This window comes from Amphiura filiformis, chromosome 4, assembly GCF_039555335.1.
Source record: "Amphiura filiformis chromosome 4, Afil_fr2py, whole genome shotgun sequence".
Lineage (NCBI taxonomy): Eukaryota > Metazoa > Echinodermata > Ophiuroidea > Amphilepidida > Amphiuridae > Amphiura > Amphiura filiformis.
The window spans coordinates 17,628,858-17,644,299 of NC_092631.1; the positions used below are offsets into that span (position 1 = coordinate 17,628,858).

At 35.7% G+C, this 15,442-nt stretch overlaps 1 protein-coding gene across 2 annotated transcripts in view; it reads left to right on the forward strand.

Moving 5' to 3' along the window:
* Nucleotides 1-15,442, forward strand: part of LOC140150626 (G-protein coupled receptor 54-like) — a 142,886-nt gene that overhangs the window by 12,107 nt on the left and 115,337 nt on the right. The window contains exon 1 of one of the 2 annotated variants that reach the window (XM_072172686.1): nt 1,945-2,051. The exons of the other annotated variant lie outside the window; for it this stretch is intronic. The gene's annotated coding sequence lies outside the window, so the exon portion shown is untranslated. Of the gene's footprint in view, nt 1-1,944; nt 2,052-15,442 lie in introns of those variants that run through there. 2 annotated transcript variants of the gene reach the window in all.

Genomic DNA, 15,442 nt, shown 5'->3' on the forward strand with positions numbered 1-15,442 from the left:
GTAATATGTTGTCAAAAACAACATTTTGAAAGTATTTGACGACGAAAAAAATATTCAACGATGGAAACTTTTACAATAATCACAAAGTTGAACAAAATAGGCAACTTTGCTGCACAGCATTCTCACGTTGTTCCGCCTTTGCATTCAAATGTATAGGAAGACCACTCGCTATGTAGAATGTCACTTCGAGACTTACTGTCTATAAGCTGTTATGGCAGCGCAGAGGTGGTCACGTGCGAATTTATAAAAGCGCATTTATAAATATAACCGAAGTACACTGTTTAAGAAGTCCTAACAATTGGACTCTTAGAGCAGTTCTTCGTCTCTTAATACGAAACGAGTATTTATATACAAACATAGCCTTGTGCCTCTTGTATGTGGCAAAAACTACACTTATGTCACTTATTTTAGTTGATTTAATCATTGACATTGTCATCTGTCTGCTTCGCAGAATAAATTATGAAGTCATTCATTTCTTTAGTAGAATATGCTGTGGAGCAATCTGAATTGATTCGCCTAAAAATAACGCCAATGTATGTTAACAATTCTGGCGTCATAGTCAGTATTCGCATGTGCTGGTACACAAACAGTAGACAAACACACACACAAAACAAACAAACAAAGAAAAACAGACAGGCAAGCTCCGTTTCTGACATGTAGTTTAGTTCTCTTGGGATTTACAGCCGCGATTATTTGGTCATGGTATTGATGTTAATATTTTTAGAAACCATATAGCCGGGATAGTGGTCAACATGATGTGTCAAACGCAAGTATTTTTATGTTCCATATCCTCAAAGATACTCTAAGGCAAAATATTATTAAGACGTGTTGTTTTCATTTGGCAGAAGTTCAGGTCTTATGCGTCATTTATTGCGCTCAAAATTGCATACGTGACATTTAAAATGGAATATTTTGTCGCAATATTCAAAGACTGGTCTGCATAAACCGCGCGGGCTAAATATTAATTGGGGTGTATCGGGAGATGGTGTAAAATAATTGTTTGATAGAAAATGTGCTTTCCATTAGTTAACATTTTGGCACTGATAATGTAGTGAATTAGCCTAAAATGGCGCATTTAAAGAGACTGATTTTGATTTTTGTGGGGGGAAAATTTCGGAATTTGAGCAACATTATTCTGATATTATCAAATTTATTGAGATTTGAGGCGATATTTACTGAATCTAATACCAATAAGTGTTCGTCAGAACTAAAATGCACTTGTAATCTACCAGTCGGGAAAATAGGAGAAGTTTTGAAAAATATGGCTCTTAAAAGTGGTACGCACTCGGAAAGTTTGAATGGTCCCCTGGGGCCAAATGTTTTAAACTTTTTGTACACAAAGGAGCAGCGTGAGTTCATTGGACAACCAGGAATCCGCGCAGTTGCTTATGCACCATAAGTTTATAACATTTGACCCCAGGGGCCAATCAAACTTTCTGAGTACATATCACTTTTAAGAGCCCTTTTTAAGTTCCTCCCATGTTCAAAAATTGGTACATTTAAGCTGTGATGAATGCCAATTGCTGACGAAGTTTAAGAAATATCACCTCAAACCCCTATAAATTTGATAATAACAGAACAATTTTGCATTAAGTCCGAAATTGTGTCCCCGCAAAGCTCAAATTCAGCCTCCCTATATCCGCCATGTTAGGCAAATTCGCTACATTATGAGCACCGTAATGGAAACTTCTGGAAAGCACATTTTCTATCAAACAATTATTTTATACCATTTCCCGACACACCCCAACTAATATTTAGCCAGTGCGGTTTATGCAGACTCCGTCCAGACCAGTCTGGAATTTTGCGAAAAAATATTAAATGTCAAGTCTGTATACATTGAACTTTCAAACGTGTTGTCAATGATTGTCCTACTTTGTAAGTTAATCTTCATAAACAAAAAGGCTAAAAAAGAACCTGTCATGTTATGTTATTTATTTTAGGGAAGTTTTATTGGCTTTCATACATTCCCAATTGGACAGTCGCAACACAAGTTTGGTGTGGATGGTTCCCAGTAATGACCAAGCGAATTCTGACCATTATTCGTCTGTAAGGTGAGCTTATTCTAACAACACTTGTTCGTCTCATAAGTTTCATATAAGTCATAATATTAGATCTATACTTTCGCTTATACATCTTATTCATTTTTGTTCAAAAAAAACCAAACAAACAAAGGAGCTTTGCGTTCTTTATACCAGCTTGCCTCGACTTATCAATGGTGGCTATCAATCCAAATTAAACAGCAATGGATTACAAAACCAAGACAAAATAGTAATATTATATGAAAATAAAGATAAATCAATTTTGCCAGTCAAATTTGTTGATCAAGTCTACATATCAAAGTCACCGTGAGGTAAAAAAGTAACAAATAAGACGAAAAACTTTAATATATGGTTATTTTCATCAATAACATTTTCAATATCATCGAAGTCTTTGTAATACCGCAATGATCGATACTGTACATGGCTCACGTTGTCAGTATTTCATTTGATAAAGACCTGCCATTTTACTAAATCTGGTGTTAAAATATATTTGCCACCAAAGCGAAAAGCGCTACAGGCCTTATAATATAGCAAGCTTTATGGGCTAGGCTATAATTATTAAAACGCAAAATTCGATCAAAGTTCGTTTTGTCCGACTCATGCATAGGATTTTCAAGTCCGGATGAAAATAAATGAAAAAGTATAAAGAGCAGGAAGCTTATAATGTACTGACATCGTAAAACGAGTTAAATTGAACTCATCATTGCCCTGCGGAGTATTTATCGCATGTCATATTCTCATGTCACATCTAATGTCACGTCATAGCTGCGTGCTAAACACACAAAATACAGTCAAGGTGTATGTTTAAATATATACTGTTATCAAATTCAACACAGTAGTGGGACAAGGAAAGGGAGGGTGTCCTAAACAGGCAGCTGGCATCCATGCCTCCATCTGGTGAACACATGGAGTTCTTTGCGAGGAAATAAGAACATGAATATGTGAACAATAGGAATACATAAGGTTTAAGACCATCAACTTACAAATGAAAATGGTATATTTCAGATCTTGTTCTTCAAATCACTATGTTGATAGGCGACAAAGTGATTGTCAATCTTGATCCTAAAAAAACACCTTTTCTACTTAATTATTTTAATTTAAGTGTATAATCTAACAATTGCGCCTGAACTACCATTTCTCACGTTGCAATAAAGAACATAGGGTGTAGGAAATAAGGAAAGGTTGATATTCATTTAATACATCAAAAACCCGATTGAATAATAATATTGTGATATTCTTATTCTTATTTCAATCATGATTTTTTTTTTCAATCTTTGATTCATATGTCAAAGCAAGGTCAATCGTACTTTACACTGAGTTTCATACGTGACTAGCATTTCAGGAAACCAATTTCTACCGGTCTGAAAACACGGATAAACTTGTCTATTTACCTACTCACTGCCTTCTATAGGGTAGAGTAAGAACTATGCCACTTGTTCACCACTACTTTCCAAATTATTGAATATTTATTTAGATGAATAGGTCATTAGTCTTACGAAAACAATTAAACTTTAATGGTAGCTTCTTTTATGAAACCTATAGTTAGAATTACGATTCCAACACAAGCTGTAGAGATCATCAAACTGCTGCCTGGAGTGAACTAGTAGCATAGAATAATTGAAATAGTAGATAATTTCTTATGCTTATTATTCGACTATCGTAATAATCTTTTTTGATTAGATTTTAAGTTGAAAGCGATTAAGAAGGTCGAAACTGCCATGGTCTTATTACAAATCGGCATGAAAAAACACCCAACCAACTAAAAATATCGAAAGCTTTAATGGTACTATTTGTCTTTAAAGCGCATCTGTCATCTTGTTAACATTATTTTAAAGGTGAAACAGGATTGTCACATAAAATGGGTCGTGGTAAAATGCGTTGGCATGCTTGCAGCATAATTGGAATTTTTCATACATTATTTCTATTGTTCACTACCAAGTAATAATATCATTCTAATATTACCTATAAGAGAATAGATTTCTATAACATTGCCCGTCAATGCCATCATTTTCTACTAATGTAACAAGGATAAGGGATTTTTTATTGCTGTTACTAAAGGTGACAATCTTATTGTACTAATTTTTAGTGAAAATTATTTATCAAACTTTCAATTCAGATAGCTCATCAATATCACAATGCGCTTAGGGACATAATTGCATTGTTCTCCCAAAAATTTAATCTGTTGCTATAAATTGCATCAAAGGGCTTAGTGAGTGAGAGTGAGTTTGGCATTTTTTTCCGATGGGGTATTTTTTCCCATTTTATGTCAACGTTAATGCTGTAACCTTCTCATCCGAGTTGGAATCCTAATTGACGTTTACATAATGTGAACGAAGGTCGATCACATTTTCTTTCAGATATATGTTCCCTTCTGATTTCTCTGGTACAGAATATGGTATGCCTTCAAACAAAATGAGGTATTTTCGTTCAAATGAGGCTATTTTCTATTGGGAATAATCATCAACCGCAAACATGTGTAAATTCAATTTCGTTAAAAGCGTAACCATATTGTAGCCCCAAATAAGTAAAGAATGTAAGAAAAAAAAAGAATTATATGGTTTGCTTTAACTTGTTTTCATTACGGTCGATTCAAGACTCTAAAAAAAATCGACATTTCAACTTCTTTCTTTAACCTTGGTCCTCCTTATTATCATTGTAAAACTCAAACTATTATGAAAATTATAAATCAATACATCAATATTCCGAATGGGAATCTGCAAAATTTTATCAACCTACTTTTTCTTTTAGAATGCATCACTGAAAATACATCTATATCTAAACAGTGTCTTTTCTTGACAAAATAAACGCTATCTTTAAGGGTTTGTTTACGTTTCACAAACTTGCAAGATCATACCGCAGGTCTCTCCTCTAGGCTGGCTCCAACGTGTGATAGGTGTGTTATTGGTGTATTAAATCGTTAACCCATTTTGGAGGCATCGCTATTGGCCTTATTTCACGGTTTAGAGTATCTATGTTAGATATATAATGCACTCGTGATCCTATCGTGATTTGGGACTCTTTGAATTTAATACACCCCCTATGAAAGCTATAACCTTACAGGGAGTGTCGATTTCAAATTGAGTCATCCATTCAGGTAACACTATTTAAAAGTCACACTCCCTGTATCGTGTGTATTATATGGGAGATTATTGGTTGATGTGCTCAAGTAGTTAAATTGACATTGACGAGTTAAAACGGACAATAATTATGATCTCTCTTTGTTTTTCAAATATATCATGTATGAGTATCCGTCACTGTGCGAAACCATGATCTTGTTTTCAATTACAAAATCCAATAACATCCACCCAGTGTATAGTGACCATAAAGTGTGGAATATTGTATCATACTAACACATTCACAGGATTTTGTATAAGTGTACGAGCACTATTCAGTTTAAGGAACTGTGCCCATACTATTGTTATAGACATAATGTAGACGAATGTATTTTTGAATATTTTTTTGTATCTCCAATTAACTATACACTCTCCCAATCGGTGTCGGGAAAATGATAATGCGATTTTGTCCTATTAAAAATATCTATCACGTTTATAACAGTCTTGGCATCAAACGGTTGTTTATGCCTCTTTGTAAGAGTGAAATTTGAGCTGAAAAAAAATATTTTCAATAATTCTGTCTGACATTGGCATGGTTGGGGTTGATGTGACGGAAAGTGACGGAAATCGATTTTTGACGAAGTATTGTTTGTTTAATGTCCTGTTCTATAATGTCTGCATCCGTCAACATATCACTGCATATATGACGTGTATTATCGTATCCCTGCCACAACACGCTTTAATTCACTCATCTTTCGGCTAATTTCAGTGTTTGATATCCTCCTCCTGTGGCCGTATGTCACGCGCCTTCTATGTTGAAGCTTCATTTTTGAAGGTTGTTCCTGTATGCCTTATTACACGGGTTGTGCTGAATCAAAACACGCATATTAATGATGTATTGGTTCTGAAGTAAACTTAAGTAATTGCAAAAACTGAACAACCACTTCCTAATTGTAACTCCTCCAAGTATATGCCTTTGAACCCATTCTCATTCTTAATCACTTGTTAACGATACGATGTAGTCTACTTTGTGTAGCATATAGGTATAAGTGCAACCATTGCTTCAAAAAGAAAGGCTTGCGTTTTCTAACACGTTATAGAATAACATTTGAAGTGACGATGGAAAAATATATCAGACAGACACGAGAAACACGGGGAAAACTCTAGTACTTTTTAATATTTATTATAATGCTCGATACAATTTATTATGTCTCCATGGTAGAAACAGATGGGCCCGGGCCCAGAGCCCCTACAATTTGGGGCCCCAAAAATTGCCCATTGCATGTTTTTTAAAGCCCCAAAACACATTGTTTTAGACCAAAGTATGGTAAAATGGAAAATTTCCGCGCGCACTGGCCCTCTACATAGCAAAATTCACCTTCATTTTGGGCTAAAATAGTCTGAATTTGTCCCAGTAAAATCTGGACAAAATACACTCGTATCTGTAATGCTTCCTCCACCACTGTCGATCATAATATTGTATGTATTTGTAAACCAAACTTAGTGCATATGCCTTCCTCACGGTGAGTTCGGGGCCTCCAAATTTTGGCCTGGCCCAGGGCTGGACAAAAGGTAAATCCGGCCCTTGAATGAACCAATAGCACTTTAAGACCTAATTAAACCATTTGCAGACAGACTGTCATTGTAGACCTTATAAACATTAAAATGTTTTGGAGGCACTATAGCTGGCCGCATGAGCCCCTAAAAGTTGGTTGTATTTTTGTTCTCAAAGGCCCAACGGTCTCCACCAGGTGCCGATGTAAATTTTAGCTAGCCAAAAGTGAAGCTAAGAAGATCATTGTCACCAATATGTGCGAAAACAATGATCACGTATTTTTTAATGAACTGTTGCAGTTTGAATTTGGATTCCGCAGACATTTTATTACCTATATTCAGGCCTCCGAAATTGCTGAATTTCATCAAATGCGTCTACAAGGTAACCTACCGTCATAGTTTGCTTCCCACTGTTGGAGCTATCCGGTGGCAAACATGTCCTTGAAACTCAAGTTTCCTAGTTCTAACACGAATCACAGGAGAGGATGTTTCATATGGTATGAGTGTTGACATTTGGGAAACACTTGGCATATTATTTTGATAAATATTTAGCTGCATGATGGCAATTCGTTTTGTCTTCCACATCTTTGGAGATATTACCCAAGACGGATATGTATATACGCATTTTAAGCCGGAAAGTTTCGGACTCACGGTATTGGCACTAAAACTTCGTATTTGCATGTGTGTTTTATTTCAATGGTTGACCTATTTCGTAGTTTATTCCAGTAATCTAAATAAAATCAACCCATGGCAGCAAGCATGATACGCGTGCGTATTCAAGGGATTCAGATAAGCATTTCATAATCATATTACACGATGCTTCCAGCCAACATCATGTAATTTTGTGAATTCATTTGAGGACATTTAAGATGAACATAATACAACGTTATTTGTCTTATTATCTGAGTTATTATGTCGTCAATAAACCTACATGTTTGTTAAAATTAACGCTCGTAATATTTTTTTTCTTTATAACACTCGTGTAAACAACCACGGGGACCCGTAATGTAATTGTCTAACCATCATTTGCGCTCATTTTAACGAAAGATAACGAGGGTATGGTGTGGTTAAGGCCCAGTATACATACTCGTCATTTTTTTACGATATTTTAATATTGTGGCCATGGAACACTTCCTATGTAGTGGTTTCATTTCATTTCAAGTGATAAATACTGCAAGAGTCTATGATTTTTGATTGACCAATTTTGACTAAAAAAACGCCGATTTTCTAGGATCATGACGTCAAGTTTACCTGAGTGTTGTCTCCTGGTATAAATTGAAAGACGCGACCTATTATACTTGTCCACTGGTACCGAATCATAGACACATGATTGAGCGAAACAAGTCATTTGGCGGTAAACACACGAACAGCAATTTGTTTTTCTCCAATTTGATGACTTTAAAATTTTCAATCGTGAATATATTGTTAGCATGGTCAGTAGAGCAATACGTTAACATACGGAAGTCTTTTTTGTATGGGACTTAATCTGGGGCAGGTTGTCCGCATTGCTCGACGTAATCTCATTTGATTAGATACCTGGCATGGTTCTTTGTGATATACAAAGGCATGAACAATGATGCAATTTATATAATAAGCTTCGCAACAGCCTGGCCTGAATTCATCGTGATTCTCTTCGATTTACCTACAAATCACTTTCTTGCGCGCCTGAAATAATTAGACAATGCAACGAAATGTTTCCAAAATAGTAAATTAATTTGGAGGTGAGATTCACGTAAATTAACATGATTAAAGTGACTATGGGCCTAGATCTCTTGTAAGAAATTTGACAAAGCAGATCAACAATAATGGCAATTATCCTAGGTTTTGCGTTAATCTTGAGTCAGTGTATAGAAACTTCCATTATTTTATAAAGACTCTTCTGCCAGCTTAAAAAATTGCCCAGTAAAGCAGTAAAATGAGTCTTGAAAAGTGGAACGTTTCGAGCACGTCATTGTTTCTTAATACGAAACAAAATCGCCTTGTGCCTCTTGTGTATATATACGTGACAACAACTGCACTATTGTCAGTTTTTTCAGTTATCATTATCAAGTTATCAACCAATTGCTGTTCCTTGATTTAATCATTGCCAGTATCATTTTCCAGCTTCGGAGAGTTTGAAATCATTCATTTCCTCACTAGAACATAGCTGTAGAGCAATCGCCTACCCCAAATAATGCCAAATAAACAATTCTGACGTCGTAGTCCGTTTTCCCAAGTGCTAGTACAAAAAAACTCACTCTCACACACACAAAAAATGGTAGGCTCCTTGTCTGACAGATAGCAAAGTGGATGTTCCAAAAATAAAGTTTAGTTCCCTTGCGATTGACAGGCGCGTCATTTTGTGATAATGTTTAAAATGTTTTTAATGTTTTATAGCCGGGTTAATGTTCAACATGAAGTGGCAAACTCAGGCATTTCCGTGTTCCATATCCTCAGAGATAATCCAAGGCCCACATATCCTGAAAGATTATTTTAGACATGTTGTTTTTATTTTGCAGGGGTTCAGGTCTTATGTACCACTTATTGCGCTCATATTTTGGCTTATTGAACTTTGAGACGTACTGTCAATGATTGTCCTACTTTGCAAGTTAATCTTCAAAAGCCGAAAAGTTGGAAACAAACCTGTCATTTATGTTATTTATTTTAGGAACGTTTTATTGGCTTTTCATACTTGCTTTAAATGCTTATTGCTTTATAATCCACAGCTTATTCTAATATTGTGAATATGGTCAGCTTTACACAACCAGGGGTGTTATATCGCTACATTAATTAGTGGAACCAATGTTGTTTGACATCCTTACACCTCAAATGATAAAACTAGGATTGGTTCTGTTTTTATTTACGCCCTCTATGGTTCCCAACAAGGGGTCTAAAATCATAATGTGGTTAAAACTAAAAAATGGTCGCACCATTTTAATGCAGAAACTCAGGTTGCCATGGCCGGCATTAAAACACACTAAGCAGAGTACAAATAGCCAAAAGGGCTGTGCAATAATTATGAGCCCTGGGGGAGGTTAAAATTGGGGGGAGGGCAAGCAATTTGGGCGACCCGAAGGGGGGGTGCAAGCAATTTTGGCAAGCCGAGAGGGGGGAGCGATTTTGGCACACATTCATGGGGCGCCTTTTAAATAAAACGCTCTAAAAACGCTTAGGAAAGCAGTACGGACTGAACGCTTAAATATGCAATTGTTCCTGCTCGCTACGCTCGCAACATGTATCTAGTCCATTTAAGGTTTGTAAATTGGGATCCCAAAAATTTGGCATGTACAATTTGTGGCAGGCCGAGAGGGAGGGGGCAAGCGATTTTGGCGGGCCGAGAGGGGTGGCAAGCGATTAATTATTACACAGCCCCTAATGGTACGATTTGTATTGATAGCGTATCTGTCATCGTGGAAACATTGTTAACAAGGTGCAACAGGATTGTTACATAAAATGGGTCGTGGTAATACGCATACAAGTACTGATGCGTTGGCACGCTTGCTGCCTTAATGGGATTTTTCAGGCATTCTTGCTATTGTTCACTACAAAGTAATACTACTTTTCTAATATTTAGAGAATAGATTTCCGTATCATTATCCGTCAATGCCATCATTTTCTACTAATATAACAAGGAGAAGAGATTTTATATTGCTGTGACAATTCTTATTGTACTGATTTTTATCGGTGAATATTATTTATCAAACTTTCAATTCAAATAGCACATCAATATCGTTTTAGTGTGCTTATGGGCATAATTTCATTCTGAATCAAAATACTCCCTAAAGTTTAATCTGTTGTTGTAAATTGCATCGGAGACCTGTGAGTGAGAGTGGGTTTGACATTTTTGTTCTGATGGGGTCTTTTTTCCCATTTTAATATTTCAACGTTAAAGCTGTAACCTTTTCAATCACAGATTTTTAGAATATAAATCAATACAGAAAAGTGCACGAATTGGAAATCTGATCGACTTTTACATAATGTAAACGAAGGTCGATCATAGTTTCTTTCAGACATGTTCCTTTCTGATTTCTCTGGTATATACGAATCATTTTCGCTCAATTAGAACCAAATAAGTAAAGAACGTAAGAAAAAATAATATAAGAAATATGATTTGTTTTAGCTTCCGATCGATTCAAGACTCAATATCACAACTTTAACCTACTCCTTATTATCATTGTGAAACTCCAGCTATAATAAAAATGATAAATCAGTATATAAATATACCGAATGGGAATCTCCATATTTTATCCACCTTGATTTTCTTTTAGAATTCATATGTCATATAATACATTTTCGTTTCACAAACTTGCAAGATCATACCACAGGTCTCTCCTCTGGGCTGACTTCATAGTATGATAGACGTGTGATGGATTTGTTATTAGTGTAATATGGCATTAATCCATTTTGGAGGTCTCGCTGTTAGCCTTATTTTACGGTTTAGAGTATCTATATTACAAGTATAATGAACTCCAGATCATATCGTGATTTTGGGCTACTCCAATGTTCCAATTTAGTTACTGTTAAAGGCAAAATTGCCCCTTTATCGTTCTTCTCATCAAGTTCAAAGATGTAGCCTACTTTGTGTAGCAATTTGTAGGTAGAAATGCAACCATTGCTTCAAAATAACGGGCGTTTTCTTACACCTTTCAAAAAAAATTTGAAGATAAAGGAGACAAATATCTGCTCAAGGACAGTTCTAGACAAGAGACACTCGGAGAAAAACCTAGTAGGCTATTTTAAGTTTGATTGCCTAATGCCATGAACACTGAATAATATGAAATTTTGCACTGATCTTTCAGTTCAATTTAAGCTACCATTATCAAATTTATATTCAATCGGCGTCCAGTGATTCCATCGTTGACAATATCGTCTTTCGGTTGCGGACACTGGCTTTATTCTTGAAGCAGAGTTCATTAACCAACAAAGCAATCTTATCTAACCTGTGTCGTAATTATATTCTAGAATTTTCCCAAATTTGAAAATGCGGGTATAGAATTAGAACATTCTGGACCCGTAATTTGCAAATTTGGGAGAATTCTAAAAAATGATTTTTCCTAGCTGAAGATGCAGAATTGATATAAAAACGTTTGGCATGGGAGCTTATACCATAGCTTGTGCATGACTTGTTTTTCAATAACAATGAATGTAAGGCATCAAGTTCAGTTTGGCCCTATAATGCTCTCAGTACCCGATAGGCATTGAACACAACACACATTTTTGTTATTATGTCCGATACAATTTATTACATGTCCATGGATAGAAACAACTATCGGGGTACAAATAGTGCTATATGGGATCAAACTACCCATTCCCTAATAGACTGCGGCTCTCTGTATAGACCTATCAAACATTACAATTTTAGAACCTCTTTGGCCGGCTACATGGACCCCTAATACGTGTTTCCAGTTTCATTTTCAATGGCACCTATGGTCTCCACCATGAGTCGGTGTAATTTTAATTTTAGCGAGCCAAAAAGTGAAGCTAAGAAGATAAGTGTCTCAAATTTGTCCGATAACAATGATAAATGAGAAAAATTTGTCCTGGAATGATAAGGATGTTTGATATGTGATTTGGAATCCGTTTCGGATTTTATAACCTATATTCCGGGCTTCGAAGGTTGTAAATTTAATCAAATGCCTCTAAAGTAACCTGACGTCATTCCTCCTGCCAATGTTTTTAATAGCTATTGGCAGCGAAAAAGTCCTAGAAACTCAAGTGGAGAAATGAATCAGTTCACATTCTCTGAAACAGAAAAATGATACTGTCAATGATTCAATCAAGTAACAGCAATTGGTCTTATTTTAATAGACAATCGAGAAACACGAACGATTATCTTTTTAGTGACTTTTGAATCTTCAATTCTGAATTGCCAAGTCAGCAATAAGTTAACCTACGGAAGTCTTTTTATTGCCGATATGGGGCTTAATCTGGGGCTCGTTGTCGGCATTGTTCGACGTAATTTCATTTGATTAAATACCTGTCATTGTTCTCTGTGATATACAAACAGCATGAACAATGATGCAATTAATATAATTGGCCTTGCAGAAGCCTAGCCTGTATTTATCATGATTCCATTCAATTCACCTACAAATCACTTTCATTCGCGCCAGAATTAATTACAGAATGCAACGAAATGTTTCCAGATGGGATTCACAAAGTTAGTTAACATGATTAAAGTGGCTATAGACCTAGATCTCTAATTGTACGGTATTTGACAATACTGAAATATCCTAGGTTTAGCGTCAATCTTGAGTCACTGTATACAAACTTGCATTTAGAAACTCTCTTCTGTCTAAATTGCCCAGTAGAGCAGTTAAATGCGTCCTGAAAAGAGGAACGTTCGAACACATCATCCAAAATCGTCCTGTGCCTCTGTGACGAATGTCACTTATTTCAGTTATCATTATCAAGTAATCAACCAATTGCTGTTACTTGATTTATTCAATGACAGTATCATTTTTCTGTTTCGGAGAATGTGAACTCATTCATTTCTCCACTAGAATATAGCTGTAGAACAATCTGAATTGATTCGCCCCCCAAAGCGAATATAGAAACAGGCGGGTTCGTTGACTGACAGGTAGCGAGTGGATGTTCTAAAAATTAAGTTTAGTTCTCTTGCGATTTGCAGCCGCGTTATTTTGTCATGACATTGATGGTTATATTTTTAGAAACCTTTATAGCCGGGATAATGTTCAACATGATGTGGCAAAGGCAAGCATTTTTGTGTTCCATATTTTCAGAGATAATTCGAGGTGTATACATTCTGAAAGATTATTATAGACATTTCTTTTTTCTTTTCTTTTTTTTCTTTTTTTTTTTTTCAGGTCTTATGCGCCATTTATTGCGCTCAAAATTAGTTAGCTTTAGTTCCTCTATATGTTGAACTTTCAAACGTGTTGTCAATAAGTGTCCTACTTTACAAGTCATTCTTCATAAACAAACCTGTCATATTATGTTATTTATTTTAGGAACGTTGTATTGGTTTTTCATACTTGTCTTATATGCGTATTGCTTTATAGTCCACAGAAACTCAAATTACCTTGGCCGGCATGAAAACACACTAAGCAGAGTACAAATGTGACGTGTCATGTCAAAAGGAGACACTTTTGGGCAGGTTATCAATTTGGAGATTTTTACGTATCTTTAATATAGAGATATTTTGCTCCACAATGCCGTTTTCCCAATGTAATCGGACATTCCTAAGCGAAGATATTGAGTTTGTAAGTTATGGTATTATAAAATTGGAAATTGAGATATCGGCCTTTAAAAATATTATTGACAATGTTGAGAGTAGGAATTGCCTTGAAAAATGTCTCCAAAAATACAAGGTGCTAGTTATATTCGGGTCTGAAACTATCAGACAATATTTTTAACATTAATAACATCACAAATTCACAACAAACCCAAATTGTGAAAAAATCACCCGCGGGCAGATTTTTGGCTATTTCTCCATTTACGATCCTGCCCAAAAGTGTCTCCTTTTGACATGACACGTCACAAATATTCAAAGCGTTAACGGTACGATTTGTCTTGAAAGCGTGTCTGTCATCGTGGCAGCATTGGCAACAAGGTGCAACAGGGTTGTTACATAAAATGGGCCCTGGTAACACCCCGGTCCCCGCACTCCTTGCATCCGCGGGTATTCATGCTTGTCGTTGAACTTTAAAAACACCCCCTTTTGCATCTCATTTCGCGAAGTTTTTAGGGGAAAAACACCCCTTTTTTAGCGATTTCGCAAATTATTTGCCCTTCGACAATACCCCTATTTTCGCTAAAACGCGAATGATATTTCTAATACACCCTTTTCTGGCAGAAACGCGTAGGCTGCTCGATGAAAATATCTTTTTTTTTCAATTTCGCGAACACGTGGTTTGAAAAAACACCCCTTTTTTGTGTATTTCGCGAATCGCGTTTCTTCATCTGAAAACACCCCTTATTTCGCGAAATTTTCGACGAGCATGAATACCCGCGGATGAACGGAGTGCGGGGACCGGGGGTAACACGCATACAAGTACTGATTTGTTGGCATGCTTGCTGGGAAAATAAAATTTTTCATACATTCTTTCTATTGTTCACTACAAAGTAATACCACTATTCTAATATTAGGTCAAGTTATATTGTAAGAGAATAGTAAGGGAACAACTCAAAAGTTCGATGAAGCCCTATAAACGAAAGTCCTTTCGTTAGTGGGGGAGGGGGTCAGAAAGTCCGATTACGTTTGTAAAAAAAAGTAGTTCAAACATCGGTCAAAGTTGATCTTTTTTTAAGGATTTAATATATCATTTTCAAATTTTAGTATTTTTCGAAGTACGTATTGACATTTTACAGTGGCTTCTTAAAAATGATTTCAAATCAACATGGAGTGCAGTCTCATCCCCTGGTTATATAAAGGTCATGAAAACGTTTTAAAACGTTATGTATGAAAACACACTACAAAACTATTTCTAAAATGTTACTGTAAAACATTTTTTAAGACCATTATGTTAGAATATTTGCAGGAGATTATCAAAAATGTTTTTAAATGTTTAATATGAAAACGTTTTTTTAGCCTTATATATCCTTTATATAATCAGACATTTCATTACAATCAGACGTTTTCTGGCAACCTTTTCTAAGCTTTGGCGAATGATGTCGAAAACGTTTTGTGTTTGATACCACATTCTTTTTTATTTGAAAATCCAGCAAGTCCTATTTTTTCCGTGCAAAAAAAAGATAATGAAGAAAAATATTTTAAAATAGAATGCAATATTCGTTTCTTCCATAAACGTGATCAATATCCTAGGATTGTCACACCCCTCCACAACCCCATGCACCATA